The sequence below is a fragment of the Hemitrygon akajei genome, chromosome 10 (genome assembly GCF_048418815.1).
Source record: "Hemitrygon akajei chromosome 10, sHemAka1.3, whole genome shotgun sequence".
In the NCBI taxonomy this organism is placed as follows: domain Eukaryota; kingdom Metazoa; phylum Chordata; class Chondrichthyes; order Myliobatiformes; family Dasyatidae; genus Hemitrygon; species Hemitrygon akajei.
This window is the reverse complement of record NC_133133.1, coordinates 27,618,902-27,638,618: the sequence shown is the minus strand read 5'-3', so window position 1 is coordinate 27,638,618 and position 19,717 is coordinate 27,618,902. Positions and strand designations below refer to the sequence as shown.

At 42.6% G+C, this 19,717-nt stretch overlaps 1 protein-coding gene across 3 annotated transcripts in view; it reads left to right on the top strand.

Annotated features, from left to right (window-relative positions):
* Window positions 1-1,030: 1,030 nt before the first annotated feature.
* The window catches only part of acsl4a (acyl-CoA synthetase long chain family member 4a), an 84,585-nt gene continuing 65,898 nt past the window's right edge, over window positions 1,031-19,717 (top strand). For all 3 annotated transcript variants that reach the window (XM_073057960.1, XM_073057958.1, XM_073057954.1), the window contains exon 1: window positions 1,031-1,133. The gene's annotated coding sequence lies outside the window, so the exon portion shown is untranslated. The remainder of the gene's footprint in view (window positions 1,134-19,717) is intronic.

Here is a 19,717-nt window from a genome sequence, read left to right as displayed (position 1 = left end):
ACTCACTGGAATTTAGAAGATTGAGGGGGGATCTTATTGAAACGTATAAAATTCTAAAGGGATTGGACAGGCTAGATGCAGGAAGATTGTTTCCGATGTTGGGGAAGTCCAGAACGAGGGGTCACAGTTTAAGGATAATGGGGAAGTCTTTTAGGACCGAGATGAGGAAAAACTTCTTTACACAGAGAGTGGTGAATCTGTGGAATTCTCTGCCACAGGAAACAGTTGAGGCCGGTTCATTGGCTATATTTAAGAGGAAGTTAGATATGGCCCTTGTGGCTAAAGGGATCAGGGGGTATGGAGGGAAAGCAGGTACAGGGTTCTGAGTTGGATGATCAGCCATGATCATACTGAATGGCGGTGCAGGCTCGAAGGGCCGAATGGCCTACTCCTGCACCTATTTTCTATGTTTCTATTATGGAGAGTGACAGATGGGACATGGAGAGGTGAGGATTGTAACCGTTTGCCAGGGTTTACGATGGCGCGGATGAAAGTTTCTGCTGCTAAAAGCTGAGGCAGATTTTGAAGTGGCCAATGTTACGAACGTGGACGTCGGCATTTTGATTTTGAAGGCGTAGCAAGCCCATCTCGGAACAGCCCCTTTCTGTCGTTTAACCTCAGACAGTTGGGAGGAAGTCAGTAGCTGTTGAACAGAGTGTATTGTCCTCTCGTACACCTTCCCAAAGCTGAATGTGCAAATCAAGGACTACTGTTAAGGAAATATTTGATTAAGCTCTAAATTGAGAGACGCAACCAATAGAAATAACAGGTGTTTGAAATGTAGGAAGCACACACACCTGGAAGACTGGAATTGGAGATGCCAAATCACAAAACCCATTGCAATACACTTAATTCGGAAGAACGGTCACGCAAGTTACTTCTGCAGAAACAGCGTGAGCGGTATCGCGCACGCAATCTGCATTGCCGACAGAAGCCGGGACTGCGGTTCCGGAGAGGGACAGGAGTGGGCGGGGTTAAATGCCACGGCTCTCCTATTGGCCGCCGTGGATCGAATCAGATGACGTGAGCCCCGTGTTTCCGGGCTTCCCCCCCCCCTTTAGGGGCTGGGGGTTACTAGCGGGCATTGACACCTTGCGGCTGGTCGGTTCATTCTCGGAGCGGAGAGCGTCAAGGTAAGGGGGGCAGCGGCACGCCGGTTTACTGGGACCGGGAGTGTAGTCTGCAAGTGATGCAAATACTGTATATACTCATCTTAATGGATGAGAGGCGAAAGCTGTTTCTGTGCGCTTAGAGCGCCCCATGTGAGATGTCTGTTGCCGTTAACAATGATAGAAAGCCGGTCAAGTTTAAGAAGACATCTGATACACATAAGTGGACGTCATCCCCTGGCAAATCTGCTTTATTTGAGCTTGATCTGGGTGGACTTGTTCACTCCGGCTCTGAAAGCCTCTTTCACTAATCTTGTGGTTAAACGGCCGCGGATGCTCCCATTGTGAACGGCGGTGGAGTGAACTAATCCGAGCCACGTTCTAAAGCGGAACACTGTTAATATTGCAAGTAACATGATCCCAGCCATGTCCTAAAGTGGAAGAGCCAGTCACCAGCTCCCGTACTGTACAAGAGGTGGTTAGAAGTAAGCAATGCAACCCTTTTCTCCCCCCCCCCCCTTGGGAACAGGTAGTTAAAACTTTAAATCTAGCTCTTAAAAAGTCTATCTTTAGCCATCTTTCCCCTGCTCAAGACGCTGCTTTACCACTGAGTCAGGGGCTGGTGAGCTCATTTGATATTTTGAGAACAGGTCATCGTTTCCCGTGTCTTGCAGATTTCCCGGTTGAAGGCTTCTAAAAGTAACTTTTGAATCAAAAAGGCTTAGTGATTGTGGCTTTTCTCAGTCAATCTGTCAAAATACGCTTAAAATTTCCCTTACAACGTTTTTGTTGGGATTATGATCTGTGAATGATTGTTGTTTCTAGTTGTGTATAAAGCTGTTTTAAAAGGCAAGTTCTCTTTTTCACTTAGTAACAGTAATGGCTGTGTCAAAATTTAACAAAATGAACTTCATCCGTTCTAGTCGCAGAGGAGACCATTCTGCTTTGTAACCCATTGTAGGGATGGTATCTTTACAGAATAGTTGCCCCAGTTTAATCCTGCCAAGATCTTTCCTGCCAAAGTTTGCAAATTAGAACCTAGAAGATGACAGGATGATTGGGGAGTACGTTTATGTAGGCCACACTATGATGTCGTGCTGACCTATATAAAGCTACTCCACCGTCAATCTAACGCTTTCCTCCCAAATAGCCCACGACCCTTCGTTCTTTTCTTGCATCCTCTTAAATGCCCTTGTGGTATCAGCCTCTACCACTATCCCCAGGAATGCAGTCCAGGCACTGACTACACATTGTGTTTTTTTTAAAAAAAGCATGTCTACCTCTGGACATCTCCCCTAAACTTTACTCCACTTGCCTTTAACAGATGACCTCTGGTTTTGGCCAGTGCTGCCCAGTGAAATGTGTACTGGCTGCCTACTCTTTACATTTTGCAATTTGCATGGTCTTTTTGAGGGATCCATGGAGTTGGACCTCACCGTTCCATCACCCTGCTATTTAACCGACATTCAAATGTGATCTTCCAAAGTGTGTTGCTTTGTTATCCAAATTAGCTCACAATCCAAATTACTAATTGAAATATGAAGCATTTGGACTGAATGATGATATTCAAACAAGGACCCGTACTTTTCATTTTACTCTGTGGTTTGGTATAGATTTTTGACAAATATTGGTAATGAAATACGTATCATTTGCCTTCTGACTATTCCTTCTGAAATGCAGTCAAGAAAGAAGTGTTAGGATTAAGATATTTGGCCCTTTTGAACTGCTGTGCCATTCATGAAAATTGTAGCTGATGTTCAACCTCAATGCTATTTTCCTGCTCTAGCCATGTGTCTCTTGATTCCCTGCATCTCCAAAATGCTCAGTTTGTTTTTACATTAACCCCGTGACTGCATCCTTCTGAAGTACAGAATTCCAAAGAACTGCCGTTCTCCATGTGGTAAAATTTCTCCTCCCCGCAGTCCTAAATTTCCTATGCCTTAATCTCAGAATGAGAATCTGAATAACACACACGAAATGCTGGAGGAACTGAGCAGGCCAGGCAGCATCTATGGAAAAGGGTACAATTGATGTTTCGGGCCGAGCCACTTCATTAGGATTTCTAGTAACTGCAGATTTTCCTTTGTTCATGAGAATCAAAATCACTTTATTGCCAATACATGAAACAAACCAGAATTGATTGTGGTTCGGTGCCGGCATACCATAACAGACAGCGCAACAAGCAACCATCCACTTACAAGGCAATAATGCAGACAGCCATGAGCAATCAACAATTAGCAGAAATTCACAAATGTCAATAATCAAACTTAAAATAAACATGAACATTTGAACAGACTAAATAACTAACAACAGAACAAGGAGAGGAGGAATGGCCACTTAATGCATGTTGTGCAGGGACATTTAGGGTGTTGAGTGTGTTTTGTTGAGAAGTTGGATAGCTACAAGAAAGAATCTTCAGAGATGATGTATAGTTCTGGTAGTGATGGACTTGTAGAGCCTTCCTGCTGGCAGTTTGGTGAATAGGTGACTGCTCGGGTGGATGGAGTCAGCAGTAATCTCTTAGGCTCTACGTTCTGGCGATGAACAGGTTTTTTAACGTCAATAACTGGCAGCCAATAATGTTTGCCAAGTGGACCGTTTGCTGCAGCGTAGGCTTGGATAGGGAAGAATTGGTGGGAAACCAAACGGTGATAAAGGAGGTCACAACACTTTCACAATAACGGCTGAGTAAAAATGCACCAGGACACACCCTGAGATATTAAGTTTCTTAAGCTGGTGTAGGAAGAACAACTTCTGCTGGGCTTTCCTAGTGATGAGCATAACATGCTTGTCCCACTCCAATATATAGGTAATGGTAGTCACTAAGAATTTGAGACTTTTCAGAGTTTAACTTGTTGCCTACTATGAAGTAAATGTTGGAAACTTATGAAATAAAAGCAGTATGGAAAATTCTGAAAGCTCTGATATGAGTTGTTAGCTTGGTTCCAGAAATGGTGGGGTGGGTAAAACATGGGGCTACAGATGAAAGATTAAATGTAAGCTTTAGCACAGAAGGCAATAGACTCCTCATTGCCTAGATTTTTCGCAGTTCAAAATAAGTTTATTATCAAAGTACGTGTATGTCACCATATGCTACCTTGAGATTCATCTTGTTGCTGGCATTCACAGTAGAACAAAGAAATAAAATAGAATCAATGAAAAATTAAGCACCACAGACTAACAAGCAGCTAATGTGCAAAAGGAAAACAATCTGTGCAAACGTAGTAATAATAATAAGTAAATAAGACTGAGAACATAAGCTGCAGAGACCTTGAAAGTGAGTCCATAGGTTGTGGGATCAGTTCAGTGTTGAGTGAAGTTATCCACGCCAGTTCAGGAGCCTGATGGTTGAAGGGTAGCAACTGTTTCTGAACCTGGTGGTGTGGGACCAAAGACTGCGATACCTCATTGCCTGTGGCAGCAGTGAGATGAGATCATGGCCTGGATGGTGGGGTCCTTGATGATGGATGCTGCTTTCTTGTTACAGTGCTCCTTGTAGATGTGCTCAGTGATGGTGAGGGCTTTTCCTCTGATGGACTGGGCCATATCTACAACTTTTTGTAGGCTTTTCCATTCTTGGATCTTGTTGTTTCCAGTTTGGGTACTCTCCAGTGGATCTATAGAGGTTTGCCAAATTTGCACAGACTCCTAAGAAAGTCGAGGCACGGTGGCATTTATGTGTTGGCGCGTGGCCAAGCGGTTAAGGCATCGGTCTAGTGATCTGAAGGTTGCTAGTTCGAGACTCAGCTAAGATGGTGTGTTGTGTCCTTGAGCAAGGCACTTAACCACACATGCCAAGGCCTTTGCCCTTCCCTTGGACAACATCGGTGGCGTGGAGCGGGGAGTCTTGCAGCATGGGCAATTGCCAGTCTCCCATACAACCCTGCCCAGGCCTGCGCCCTGGAAACTTTCCAAGGCGCAAATTCATGGTGTCTCGAGACTAACGGATACCTATATTATGTGTTTGTCCTAGGACTCACTTCAGGTTCCCTGGTTAAGACGTAAGCTGCCAACATTCATGATTAGGGACTAAAGAATAAAAGAATAGAGAAAGACAGCTGATTCTCTTCACCGTTGATGAGTTAGAAAGATTCTAAAGAATATTTAATAAAACTTTTCTAAATAAAACTTTACACGTCGCGGAATTTTGTCAGTGCCCAATTCAATTGCTTCATATTGCCAGTATTTCCTATGCCATCTTTGGGTTTTCTGCAATATACTCTTGTAGCTCAAATTATTTTAAAGTAACATTTATAGTAAAAGGTGTGGTTGTAATTGTAATTCATTGGCAATTGTAATTACCGCAACAGCCAATATACAGGCAGTCCCCGGGTTATGAACAAGATCTGTTCTGAAGTCTGATTTGTACATAAGTTGAACAGGTACATCTGGTCTTGTTTAGCTTCGGTTAGTCAAACGTTTGTCGTAGTATACAGGTAGTCCCCGAGTTACGAACGTCTGGCTTGGGGACAACTCGTACTAACAAACTGAGAAAGAAGAACGCCGTATGCCATTTTAAGTCAGATCGCGACACCATCCGCCATTTTAAATTGTTGTCGTTGACACTGTGTTGAGAGTTTAACTTTGTATTTGGCTTAAATTTTTCTTAGTAAGATTCACCCTGACCTCCCGCCCCCCTCCCCCCGGTCCGGTCAGCTGGTGGCCCAGTGAGATCAGCGCCGGGCTGGAGACCGGAGGTTTGATCCAGTGACAGTCCCCATTTATCCCATTTAGCCTGTCTCAGTGCGGTGGTCCTTAGGACCCAGCGGACCTCGGGAGCCGGCACAGCTCAGGACCCGCCACCCGTAGTGTTTCGTTTCATTGATGGGAAGCGATCATGATTGAAAATAAAGTGGAAATAATAAAGCATTTGGAAAGATGTGAAACGCCATCGGTCATTGGAAAAGCGTTAGGCTACAGTCGATCAACGATCGGAACAATTTTAAAGGGTAACGGATAAAGTGAGAATAATGGAGCATGTGAAACGCCCTGCCCCGATGAAAGCTACAATTATTACTACGCAACGCAGTGTTTTAATTATTGGAATACATACATTTCTTAAGTGTTTTATATGCATAGAAAGGTAAAATATATACTATATACTAAGACAAATGTTTGACTAACTGACGCTAAATAATACCGGATGTACTTGTTCCGACTTGCGTACAAATCTGACTTAAAGACTGACTAAGGAACAGAACTCGTACGTGACCCGGGGACTGCCTGTATAGTATATATTTTACATTTCTATGCATATACAACACTTAAGAAACACTTCCAAATACACTAAAACATCTTAAACATAATATAGTAATAATAAATGTAACTACATATGGTTGCATCGATGCCTTGCATACTGGAAGGGGCATTCGCGAGGTAACATTATGATGGACCTGATGCTGGAGAGTCAGGGTTTGATTATGCTGCTGGAGAGGGGGGCGTGGGTTTTTCTACTGGAGTCAATTTCTTGAAGTAGGCATCAATGGAGGCTTGTACAGAGCTTTTCTTTTACTTGTCATAAATGGCCTTGCAACAGCTGAGGTGCTCGGTAACTGCATGGTAAACTTTGGTGAACCTCTCTGTATTAGGATCTTGCTCCTCTAACTTTGCCATCTCTGCTTTAATATTATTTAAATTTGCCCTCACTTTGAAACGATTGAACCAACCCCTACTCGCAACAAATTGTTCATCACAATCACCTTCACTAGCTGTACTTGCAGCTTTTAAATCGTGGAAAAGGCTTCGAGCCTTTTCTTGCAGTAAAGTAAGGCTAATAGGAATATTACGCAGATTTTGATTGTTTAACCAAATTATCAATAGCCTTTCCATTTCAATAATTAAACCACTGCGTTGCTTAGTAATAATTGTAGCTTTCATCGGGCCAGGGCCTTTCACATGCTCCATTATTCTTACTTTATATTTTAAAATTGTTCGTTCGTTGACCGACTGTAGCCTAACGCTTTTCCAATCACCGATGGCGTTTCACATCTTTCCAAACGCTTTATTACTTCCACTTTATTTTCAATCTTGATCGTTCTCCTTTTCTTTGATCCATCACCAGCATTTGCATCGGATTTACACTTGGGAGGCATGGTTACAAAGGTAAATAAGAGAAAAATTTAAGCCAAAGTTACACACTCAACACAGTGTTAACAGCAAAGTGATTCGACTTAAAATGGTGGATGGCATTCTCCTTTCTTGAGCTGACAAATCGCTGAAGCCACGCAATGTTTTCATGAGCGTCACAACATAGTGCGTGCGTTCGTTATTACGAACCATTGTAGTTAACTCAAATTTTCAATATAATAGGCTTTATGGCAGTCCATTCGTAAGTACGAGTTGTCCGTAACCCGGGGACTGCCTGTAATTATAATTGCATGACTCACAGAACTTGAGGAAATTTTGATAGTCTTGACTTCAGATTCAACAATTGCTCACTGATTGGAATAATCTATTTCTAAGCATCTAATACCCTTAAGTATAGAAAATGCATCTTCTAGCACTTGCCTTTTGGCCATTTTAGTCATTTTTCTGTGGACATTCGTTTTTTTTGTTTCTCTGACCATTTTGATATACCTGAGAAAGGCTTTTGTCTTGCTTTTCTAGCCTAACTCACTTCTTTTTGAACAGCTTGAACTTTGCCTCAGTTGGCAAAGACACCAGTATTTTCATAGAGATCCAGTTCAACGATCTGACTTGAGGTGACTCGTGTTCGATGACTGATGATTGGCCAAGTGCATGAAAGATAATGCCTTTTGGATTTAATGAGACTGACGTATTGACTTTGTAAACAACTTGTGTGCTTTGATATTGTGAATCTTCACGAGGTGCAGCACATATTTGTTTATGTACGATTCAAGTGTTGGCATGTCAAAATTTTCTTCTTCCCTTATATGCCATCCAGCCGTTTATACTACTACCAGGTGACTAGCTCTGTTACTCTTGGCAATTTTTTCCTGAAAGGAACTTGTACTTTCTTGCTCTCTTCTCCTTATTCCTCCTTCTGACTTGCATAGTTGTGACTTCTTAAGCAGGACTTAAGGTGTGGCAATCACTTGCATGTTTTTGCCAAAGTCAAGTTTATTGTTGTATTCACAAGTAAATGTATGCACAGATGCAATGAAAAGCTAACTTATCGCAGCATTTCTGTGCTCAGGTGAGCTCGGTACAGTTTCAGAGCCAGGAAAAGATAAAGGGCCTCAAAGCAGGGACAAACTAAAAGCAGAACACCTCTATAAAAAGAAACGAAGATGAGGATCTGGGAGCCAGAACTCCATTAGTTCCTTGGCACAGCAGGAGTTTGGAGCAGATTGTTTGCAACCCTTTTTCTGGAACATATTTTTTTAAAAAATTGGCTGGAGGTACCCTGAAAATACTGAGTTAGTTTTAGCATAAACTACTTTAATCAGTTTTTAAATTGTAGCATAATTGGCTATGTCCATGTGCCACATTGCTGATTGTGGCATTTATTGTGAATCCAGTAAACCAAAATACTGCTTTCAGTTTCAGCTCTTTCCTAATATCCAAGTCTTTTTTAAAATAAATAAATTCCACTTCTGAGAAATGGTGATTGTCCATATCTAGTAGTTATCATGATACATTAAGTTGTAAATGACAAAATGATAGTTCCAACAATAGGGTTCATTTAAGGTTTGTAGATGAAATGGTCCTATTGTTCATGAATGGTTGAATCTGGGGGGAATTTGAAGTGATTTCCTTGCGGTAACCTAGTAAGTTGTCTGTCTCTCAAGATTTCCCACCGTAGAAAATCTTCAAAAGGTGTTTCCTCAAGGAGGTGACCTCTATCATTAAAGGCCCTCGCCATCTGGGACATGCCCTCTTTGCGTTACTGCCATCAGGAAGGAGGTACAGGAACCTGAAGACCCACACTGAATATTTTGGGAACAGCTTCTTTCCCTCTGCCATCTAAACAGTTCATGAAGCTACTTTTCATGAATTAATCTTTTTGTGTTATTTATTTTTGTAACTTTGCGCAGTAATGCTGCCACAAAATGACACATTTCACAATGTTTGTTAGTATTCTGGTATTGACCAAACCTGCCATTTTGTAAAAACATGGCTAATCTTACATCTTCTCTAGTCTTCCATTGTATTCTTTGATTTCATTGGGTATCCAAAAATCAAACAATCTGGGCATTGAATATAGTAATAACTAGGCATCTTCAGCTTACTTGAAGTTAATAATTCAAAATTCACTGAATAAAGAAATGTCTATATCACAATCCCCACATTTTAATTTCAGTATTTATTTCTCACATTTCTTTATAGTATGAAAGGAAACCTTTCAGCCCATTGAATCTGTGCTGGCTTGAGAGAAGGAGTTCCTAACCTTTTCATACCACACAGAGCACCAGAGGATGGAATTGAATTTGGGTTACTGGGACTGTGAGATGGGAGCATTGCCTCCACTGCTGCTAAATCAATGGCACTACAAATCCAAATTCTGGAATCTCTAGGTAGTAGGGGAAAACTCCACTGAGCATTTAAAATCATTACTCGTTCAACGGGCAGCATCTGTGATAAGTATTTGTGCTGAATTTTATAATACATTGGTCAGACCACATTTGAAGAATTGTGTGCAGTTTGGGTCCCATACCTATGAAAGGATGTGCTGGCATTGAAGAGGGTCCAGAGGAATTTTTACAAGAATTATCCTGGAAATGGAAGTGCCAACATGTGAAAAGCATTTGAAGGCTCTGGGCCTGTACTCACTGGAGTATAGAAGAATGGGGGGGCGGGGAAGATCTCATTTTAAAGCCTACGAAACATTGAGAGGCCTAGATAGAGTGGATGTGGACAGGATGTTTCCCATAGTGGGACATTCTAGAACGAGAGGGCACAAACTCGGAACAGAAGTGCACCCTTTAGAACAGAGAAGAGGATGATGTTTTTTACCCAGAGTGTGGGGAATCTGTGGAATCTATTGCAACAGATGGCTGGTGAGGCCAAGCCATTGGGTATATTTAAAGCAGAGTTTAATAGGTACTTGATCGTTGAATGTTAAGGAGAGAAGGCAGGAGAGTGGGATTAAGACTCATTGGCTGAATGGACTAATTCTGCTCCCATGCCTTGTGGCCTTAAGTGGAGTTAATGTGTCCAGGTGATGACCTAGTACCAGAACTGATTTATCAATACTGTTTCTCTCTTCATAAATATTTTCTCATCGGGTGATTAGTTGCAGCCTTTACTATATGTCAGGATTGATGGACTTGTTTTTACATACTGTTTCCATGGCTGACGCCCTACCTTTGTTTTCCATCTGCTCCGTCAGCAAATAGCAATTCAGGTGTGTGGCCCTACCAGACCTTGAGGGATTTTGCTGTTACTTCTGGGCAGGTTTCTTTCCACAGACATCTTGTGTCTGCTCACTGGAAGAGCAGCCCGAGCATCGTATTGCAGTCACTTGAGATCGCGTGTTTCTAAGTGTGGTAGATGGCATTCAGCCATTCTGAGTTGAACAGTCACATTTTGAGACAAATCCTGTGGATCGTGAGTACAGCATTAATTGCTTGATGGGACTGCAGAGATTTTTTTTTTGACCAGTCTTCTACCTGTCTGCTGTCAGCATTTTGCCAGCTCATTGTTGGTGACTATTGATCTTTAATTATTTATTGAGATACAGGACCCTTTGGAACAGGCCGGCCCTTCCAGCCCTTTGAGCCAGACCGCCCAGCAATCCCTCGATTTAATTCTAGACTAATCACAGGACAATTTCCAATGACCAATTAACTAACCGACTGGTATGTCTTTGGACTGTGGGAGGAAACCCACGCGGTTACAGGGAGAACGTACAAAGTCCTTACAGGCAGCTGCAGGAATTGAACCCAGGTCCCTGGTACTGTAAAGCGTTGTGCTAACCACTACACTACTGTGCCGCTCACCTTGTTGATCTCCTTGTTTTACTTAGTGAGTATAAATGAACCTGTCTTTTTTTTAAATTCAGGGCTTTCATAGCATCTCAAACTGCTTTGCTGTGTTTCTGAAGTGAGGTTGTTGAAGTGGAAGTCTGGTTGTGCACAGCAATGGGCAGGAGAGGACATTTTGTTTTGCTTGTGCTGCAGAGGAACTCAAGGTTGCCCTTGCATTCAGCATCATGGGATTGGTCACCCAAGGGAGTAGCACCCGCCAAATCTCTAGTCTGAGCTGCTGGATTAGCAACGGTGCTGTTAAGTGCCCATTTGGATATTTTGGACAAGTTCCTTTTTAGTTATCTCCACCACCCTCCATGATGCTGCCTGGATTGGAGAGCCTGTCTTCTGAGGATAGCTGGTATAAGCTAGGGTTTTTCCTTTTTGGAGAGAAGGATGAGGTGATTTTCAGATGGGGAGATGATGATAAAAGACATAGATCAAGTGGATAGCCAGAGACTCTTTTTTTCCAGGAAGGAAAGGGCTAATATGAGAAGGCGTAATTTTAACTTGGAGGTCAGTGCCAGGGGTGTTTTCTTAAACACAGAATGGTGAGTCTGTGGGATCAGATAGCCAGGGGTGATGGTAGAGGCAGATACATTAGGGGCACTTCAGAGAGTCTTAGATAGGGACATGGGCGAAAGAAAAACAGAGTGCTGTTATGGGAGAGAAATATTAGATCTTGGAGTTAAAGAGTTGGCACAACATTGTGGGCCGAAAGGCCTGTACAGTGTATTCTCTTTTTCTCTCTCCCTTTCCCAATCCTGCTTGACCTATTGAGTATCTCCAGCATTTTCTGCTTTCATTGCTATCTCATTGTGCTACTTGTGAAGCAGGCTAGTAACAAATATGTTGTGCAGGGTTTTTGCTGGGTTTCTAACAGCTGATGACTGGGTTCAAAGCAGTGCGATCTAGTTTAAACCACGTCTCTGGGGCTGGACTGACCCAATTAATCCCTGTAAAAAATGTCTTTCATGGAGATTTGATTTTGACAATGGTAAGAAAGATTTAGAGGGTAGTGCCAGAGAGATTTCAATGGAGAGTGTTTTAGATGCTACAGTTTTTATGATTGCATGGTAATCCAACCCAACTATAGCATTTGATATGGCTCTTTACATTGCCTTGTCCATTCCTTAGCCTCTGGACACACTGTAGAACATCTCTACAGAAGTGTTATTTTCAGCAGATGATGTGTCTGTTCCTTTGAGATGCTGACCCGCAAAGGTGTTGTTAGTTCCCAGTAAGTCCTGCCTGCTGAAAGTCCCACAGAATTAGGATCTCACAGTGCCCCGAACCAGGTTTACTTCCCTTATTTTGTGCTGGTTGTTGTGATTCTGGACTTGGGTTCTTGATTGTTTTTGCTTAATTCGGTAATCTTACTTACTCCTAGATATCAAATTCCATTACCTTTTTTGTGTAAGGATTTTATGCAAAGCAAGCACTTTGTGGTAGTGTGGATGAGTTGGTGAAAGGCAGGTCTGAAACCCTTTGCCTACTTTTGAGCTTGGTCAGTCGTGGAGGAGCTGCTGTTGGACTAGATTGGGGGAGGAGGGAGTAAAGTCTGCTTTCAACCTTCTCAGAGCAGGTAAGGACATGAGAATGTGTGATGTTCTCCATATTTGAATAGATTGACTTTAAAAACTGTGTCTGTTTCCAGAGATTAATTATCTGGAGTGGCTGCTGAAAGTTACCACTTGTAACAGGAGGAAGAAAAGAAGTGAATAAAGTTACTGGTCTGATCAGGCATATTAAAATTGCTCACGATGCACCCGTTTTCTACATGTCTAATATTCCCATGTTACACCTGTCTTTCATCTGCTCACATTTCATATTTGGAAAAGCTTTGTTCAATCTTGTTCCTTTGTGCTTTATCTCACTTTTGCGAAGATATTAATCGAAATAATTTACGGAAAGAATAGTGCTTTGTTTTTAAAAAGTAGCTTGCTTCTCATTAATGAAGTATTACCGTCCCTGTACACTTCTCACATTACACTCTGTTGCTAATCCTTTTTTTAAAGCTGTTAATGTATAAATTATAAAGCGATGAACAGCACACAAGGATTGCTTGTACTTCAGCTGGTTTGCAATTGGCTGTTATTTTAAACAAGCTGTTAAAGCATTTGATAGTTTCCTCCTTTTAAAGGCGCACAGAAACATTTTTCTTTGTTGCCTGCACGATGCCATTAATCCAGACCTTTGCACAACGTGTGTGTGTGTGTGTGTGTGTGTGTGTGTGTATGTGTGTGTGTGTGTGTGTGTGTGTGTGTGTGGCAGCCAGCCTCTCCAGAGACTGGGGTTATTCGTGGTCATTGGTTGCGTGTCAGTCAGCGACAGCAGCCGCTTTCTGTTCTGAGATACAGCTCGCAGATTGTGAAGCAACTGATGAATGGATGGTATTTCACAGTTTTCACTGGTGTGAGGATGAAATGGAATGCCATGTTTCCGACGGACGAATAGAGCACCTCAGTTAAAGTTGGATGAATTTGTTGCGGTTTGGAGGGAGCGGTGGTGACCTTGCGGGGCAGGGTGTCCAACTAATACTGCAACAAGATTTGTAATTATTAGTGCTTTTAAATTGTTTTTTTTTAAATGTTAGTGAGAAAGCAATTCATACCCGCAGGTTTTCAGATTATGTAATGTACAAACGGACTATTCACACCGTTCCACCGTGCTTCAGTTGTCCCCGGGCCGAAGACGTCTTCAGTGTCCTGCCTAAATGACTACCGTCTCGTTGCACTTATATCCATCATCATGAAGTGTTTCGAGAGGCTCATCATGAGGTATATCAAGACCCTGCTGCCCCCCTCACTGGACCCCCTGCAGTTCGCGTACAGTCCCAAGCGTTCAACAGACAACGCCATTGCCACCACCCTCCACCTGGCCCCAAATTTCTTGGTTTTCACCTGGCGGAGAATCTCACCTGGTCCCTCAACACCAGCTCCATAGCAAAGAAAGCCCAGCAGCGTCTCTATTTTCTGCGAAGGCTGAGGGAAGTCCATCTCCCACCCCCCATCCTCACCACATTCCACAGGGGTTGTATTGAGAGTATCCTGAGCAGCTGCATCACTGCCTGGTTCGGAAATTGCACTGTCTTGGATTGCAAGACCTTGATAGTGAGGTCAGCTGAGAAGATCATCGGGGTCTCTCTTCCCGCCATCACGGACATTTACACTACACGCTGCATCCGCAAAGGAAACAGCATTATGAAGGACCCCATGACCCCTCATACAATCTCTTCTCCCTCCTGCCATCTGGGAAAAGACTCCAAAGCATTCAGGCTCTCAGGACCAAACTATGTAACAGTTTCTTCCCCCAAGCTATCAGACTCCTCAATACCCAGAGCCTGGACTGACACCTTGCCCTATTGTCCTGTATTATTTATTGTAATGCCTGCACTGTTTTTGTGCACTTTACACAGTCCTGTGTAGGTCTGTAGACTAGTGTAGCTTTCTCTGTATTTTTTTAGGTAATTCAGTCTAGTTTTTTGTACTGTGTCATGTAACACCATGGTCCTGAAAAACGCTGTCTCATTTTTACTATGCACTGTACCAGCAGTTATAGTCGAAATGACAATAAAAGGGACTTGATATAGAATGGTTAATTTTTAGATATTTGGTAATAAGTTTTAACATTATAGTGCCCTTTTGTCTTCCATGTGCCATTTATAAAATTATATAATCTAGAATGATAGCTTTATACACAAGCCCAAGAGCACAAACTAACGCATTTGGACAGTCACTGTCCCTCTGCTATCAGTCTCTGGAGTGGACCTCTCAAATGGCAAAAGATAAACTCTCCATCTCCCAGTCCACCTTGTCGTGGCTCTTCCACCTTTGCGCATCTGTAACCACAGCACCATTCTGCGTTCTGTTTTCCTCTCTCCTTCCTCAGTGTAGTTATGTATGGCACCATGTGTCTGGATGACATGCACAACAAATGTTTTTTTTACTGTATCTCTGCACAAGTGCCAATAAACCAATACAAATTGTACCGTTTGCATCTTTCATTCTGTAATGTGGTTTGCAGATATTGTGAAAGATGATGCAAATGTAAGCAGTTGGAATAATTTGATTTGAGCCTGTGTGCATCAATAAGGATGCTGTGGTGTATTGAAGCAGCTGGAAAAGTCATTGTGTGTTACTCATCCTAGAGGTATGCATTGTCCATCACTGTTCACAAATATTCCCATTCTCTCAAAATTTGTGGCTGTGGTCAGAGAAATGCTGACACTGATAAATGGATTTGTGGTTGGCTGCATAGATACAGTATTGCTGCTGCAATATTTCATGACATTAAAATAATTCCAGTTATTTTGTGAGAGCAAATTTATAGGAATAAGCTTGGTTTTGCATATCTTTAATTTTCCTCATGGATTTTGAAAGACTGTTTTCAATGTGTTCTGAAATCTAAAAGTTATCTGTCACTTCAAATTGGCTTTCAAAAGTGGTTCTACAAAGCCACCAATTCACAGGAAAGGATGTGCTGTAAAGTGAAACTCAAAAGTTTTTGAAAAGCATACGTGATTACCCAGCACTACCTCCAAGCCATATGGATACTTTCCTGAAGTATTAATCTAGCAAGGATTGCTTTTCTATTACATCAAAGGGGAGACTGACATTTGTATTTCATGGATTTTAATGTTGAAACAAGATTGGTTTGTATGATCCCTCAGGACCGTTTGGTTATGGTGATGGCTGATTCTTGGCATCACGATCATCTGCCATCTTATCCAATATCCTTTTATTCCAATGGCATCCAGAAACCAGAGTAAAGAAATTTTTCCTCCGATTCTGAATGCCCACATCTTCATTTTCAGCAGCTTTCTGAGATGGCAAGAAATGGAAAAATGACTTGCAAACCAAATCATCTGTTTTATTTTAATCTGCTCTGCTGTTGAAAGAATAGCTCATCTCAAATGGCTTCCCATGTGCCTTAGGTGAGCTCCTGGCAGTGTCCAGATTTCCCATAGTGCTTGGGCAGTTGGGAAGTTAGTCCACGTGTCTGCAGTTTGGATGTAATATTTTCCTCCTTCAGCTTTGAATGTTATTATCATCTGGGATTTCTGAAACATTTTCAAGTGTTCCAACCATGAAATGATTTTGATTTGAAATTGAAAATCAAGAAATTGAGGATGTTGGTCAAAGTGTATTGAGCTGAACGCTAACACTTCCGGCAGATGCTGCCTGAGCGTTTCCAGAACTTTCTGACCTTGACTAGAAATGTATCATTCAATTAGCTTAATTCGTGATGTGTAGACCTGCAAACAAGTTAGAGAAATTTACCTTTTTCATTTTTGTACCATTGTCCATATTGCACTTCAATTTTTAAAAAGTACAGAAAAGCATTTCCAGTGAAAGCTTGGGTGGGATTGAAGAGAAATGAACAACAATTGCCCAAGGTAAGCTCTGGTGTGGAAAAGCCAAAATTGGAAATGTTTCAATAAAAGAAGCCCAAAATGCTATGAGTTTTGGGAGAGGGGGGGAACATGGAAATATTCTGTCTTTTTCTTGTTAATGGACATGTTAATCACCACAGTGAATGCTAATGAAGTTGATAACCAAAGGTGAGGAGGGTGGAGGGGTGGTGACTTGCTCAGCTGTTTACATGTAAAACATAATCCGTATTTACAATTGCAGGAGCAACCTTCAAAAGTCTTTTGAATAAGGAGGAGTGTAGGAGGGCCAGTGCAGGCAAATGGGACTAAGCTTAATGGTGTGGATAAGGTGAAGCTAAGGGCCTTTCCCCATGCTGTCTTCCTCTCAGTCTACATTGGGGAAATGTTGATGGTCTGGCTTGTTCAGAGATTCTGGTTAACCTGTTCTTCAAATCTTCACCTCTTACATTGTCTCCAGCCAGTTTTTGATATTTATTTTCAGCCTGGTTGGCTTTTGTTGAGTGATCTTAAAATAGCCAGGCGTTCCTTATCTCCCTGATGGTAACTACATTTTTCCAACTTGTGAAGAACGTGGGAGTATTTTCTGTCTTAGTGCCTCATAACTAAGTATGTTGCATTTCCCACATGAGACTGCGAGATTCTGTATTTGTGCTTGTGTGTCTCCTAGTTCTCAACAAACCAGGCAATGAAGACACTATGCATTTATATCTAGCTATTTCAGCATCGTGATTCTTTTAAGCTCAGGGAGTCAGAGATATTCATGGCGCAGGAGGAGTCTATTTGGCCCACTATTTCCATACTCGGCAATTCAGACCGTGAGTTAGGTAAATTCTTCTCCCTACCCAGCTCTTGCTGCACAGCCCTGAAACCTTTTCACGTGCCCTCCAGATACCCTTCACTTTAAAGCCCCTTTGCCTGCACCCCCACCCTTTCTGACTCCAGATCCCCAGTTTTTTTTCCTTTCTACCCTCTAGACCCCCCATCACTCAGCCAAGCCTGAGCAACTGGCTTTTCTACCCATTTGATACTGACCACTAGCAAATGCCCAGTACAAACCTCGGTCATTCTCCTCTGCAGCTTCCCTTGTCCTTCATACGATGCAGTGACTAGAACTGTACCCATTCACCAAATGTCCCACGTTGCTTCAGTGTGATCTCCTGGGCATCAGCCAATGTAAGGCACCTTCCCACACATCATACTTGCCCTACAACCTTCATCGATCTTTGGGCATGTGTTCCAAGATCCCGTTACTCTTTCACACAATCCATTGCCTACCTCCTGGCCTTGCCTGACTGCTTCCCACCTCCAATTGGGACCACATTGAGCACCACATTGTGCTCTCTCTGTCACATACTGCCCTAACCAATTTAGCAACACCTGCCTGCAGTGGAAGAACCCCTTATGCTTCCAGCCCACACCACAGTGCTAATCCCGACATGATCAGCAGTCCCTCTGTTTATCACCTGGTATTTATCCAGTTCTCCACACTAAAAAAACATGGAGCCTAGCACCCTCTGCCCAGCACCCAAAATTTCCCTTGACCAAAATTTCCCTTGACCAAAATTTCCCTTGGCTCTCTGCAAAACTGTGGTCTGAATTCCTCCATTCCTTGGACTCCACGACTCCTGACCAATCTGTTGCACAGGATGCTGTCAAAAGCCTTGCCAAAATGCGAATAAGCTTTCTAAAATGTTTTGCCTTCCCTGTTGCCAACTCCACAAAAACTCACTGAAGGCTTGTCCTTCCTCAACAAATCCGCACTGATCTTCAGCTTATCTGTGCCTCTCCGAAGGGCAGTGCCCACCTTTGATACTGGTGCCCAGTGCAGTTCATGCTCACGAGATTTGTACTTATAAACTCAATCCTTGAAAGGGTTGCAATAATGTGCAGAAGTAGCTTAGTTTTTATTGTTTTAAAAAAAAACTTCTGCTTTTCCCTTGCTGTCAAATCGAATAACTTCCCCTTTTCCAGTTTTCTCCATTTGCCACCGTGCCCATTTCATTAACAGAAGCGTGTTTTTCCAGTCAATAATCACCAGACCACTTTGTGCTTTGGTCTTTGCAAATAACTAACTAATTTTCTTTTTTGAGAAACAGCACAGAATAGGCCCTTCCGACCCTCAAAGCACGCCACCGACTTAATCCTAGATTAATAACAGGACAGTTTACAATGATAAATTAACCTACCAGCAGGTATGTCTTTGGACTGTGGGAGGAAACTGGAGCATCCGGAGGAAACCCACGCAGTCACGAGCTCCTTGCAGGTAGTGGCGGGAATTGACTTCGGGTCTCCTGTAATGTAAAGTGTTGTGCTAACCACTACACTACCGTGTCAACCCATGGCATAGAATGTAATGATCTGTATTATAATAGATTGTAAACGGGGGAGGAGGCAATATCTTTTGGCACTGTATTTGGATGAGCCGGCCATACTGAAAGCGTGTTTATTCTACGAGAAGGAACTCGACAGGTCAAGCAGTATCTGGAGGCAAAGGAATGGTCGGTGTTTTGTGTCGAAACCCTACATCAGGGCTTGCTGCAGATTCCAGCATCCACGGTCTCTTCTGTCTCTGGTTTACTCCTACCATTTTCCCTCCTATTTTTTAATAAGTTCTCTCTTAACCTGGTGCGACATTTTGTGCAACAAAAACAATTTTTTTTTGCTGAGGTGGACAGTCTGAGCAATTTGTGACAAGGATAGTTCAGAGAGTGAATATTGAAAAGCTCTGGACCTGTGGTCACTGAAGTTGAGGAGAACGAAAGGGGATCTGTTTGAAATCTACTGAATACTGAAAGGCTTAGATAGTGGATGCGGAGAGGATATTTCCAATAGTGAGAGTGCTTAGGACCAGAGGGTTCAGCCTCAGGACAGGAGAATGTCCCTTTAGAACCGAGATGAGGAGGAATTTCTTTGGCTAGAGGGTGGTGAATCTTTGGAATTCATTGCTGCGGATAGCTGTGGGGTCCCAAGTCATTGACTACATTTAAAGTGGAGGTTGATAGAAAAAGGATCTAGTGCTTTCCTGGCGTATTTCAGAAATGAGCTCATCTCCAGCTGGGAACAGGTATCGATTATAACTGGCGTTTTGATGACAAACTCTGCCACCTTCATCAGGGTTGATGCCTGGGCATGTCTAGTCTGGTGGTATTTGTATCCCCAGAAGCTGAAGGTTTTTATTAGTAAGGGTGTCAAAGTTGATGGGGGGGGGGGGGGGAGGCAGGAGAGGGGTTGAAAGGCAAAATAAATCTGCCATGATCAAATAACAGAGCAGAATTCAACGCACT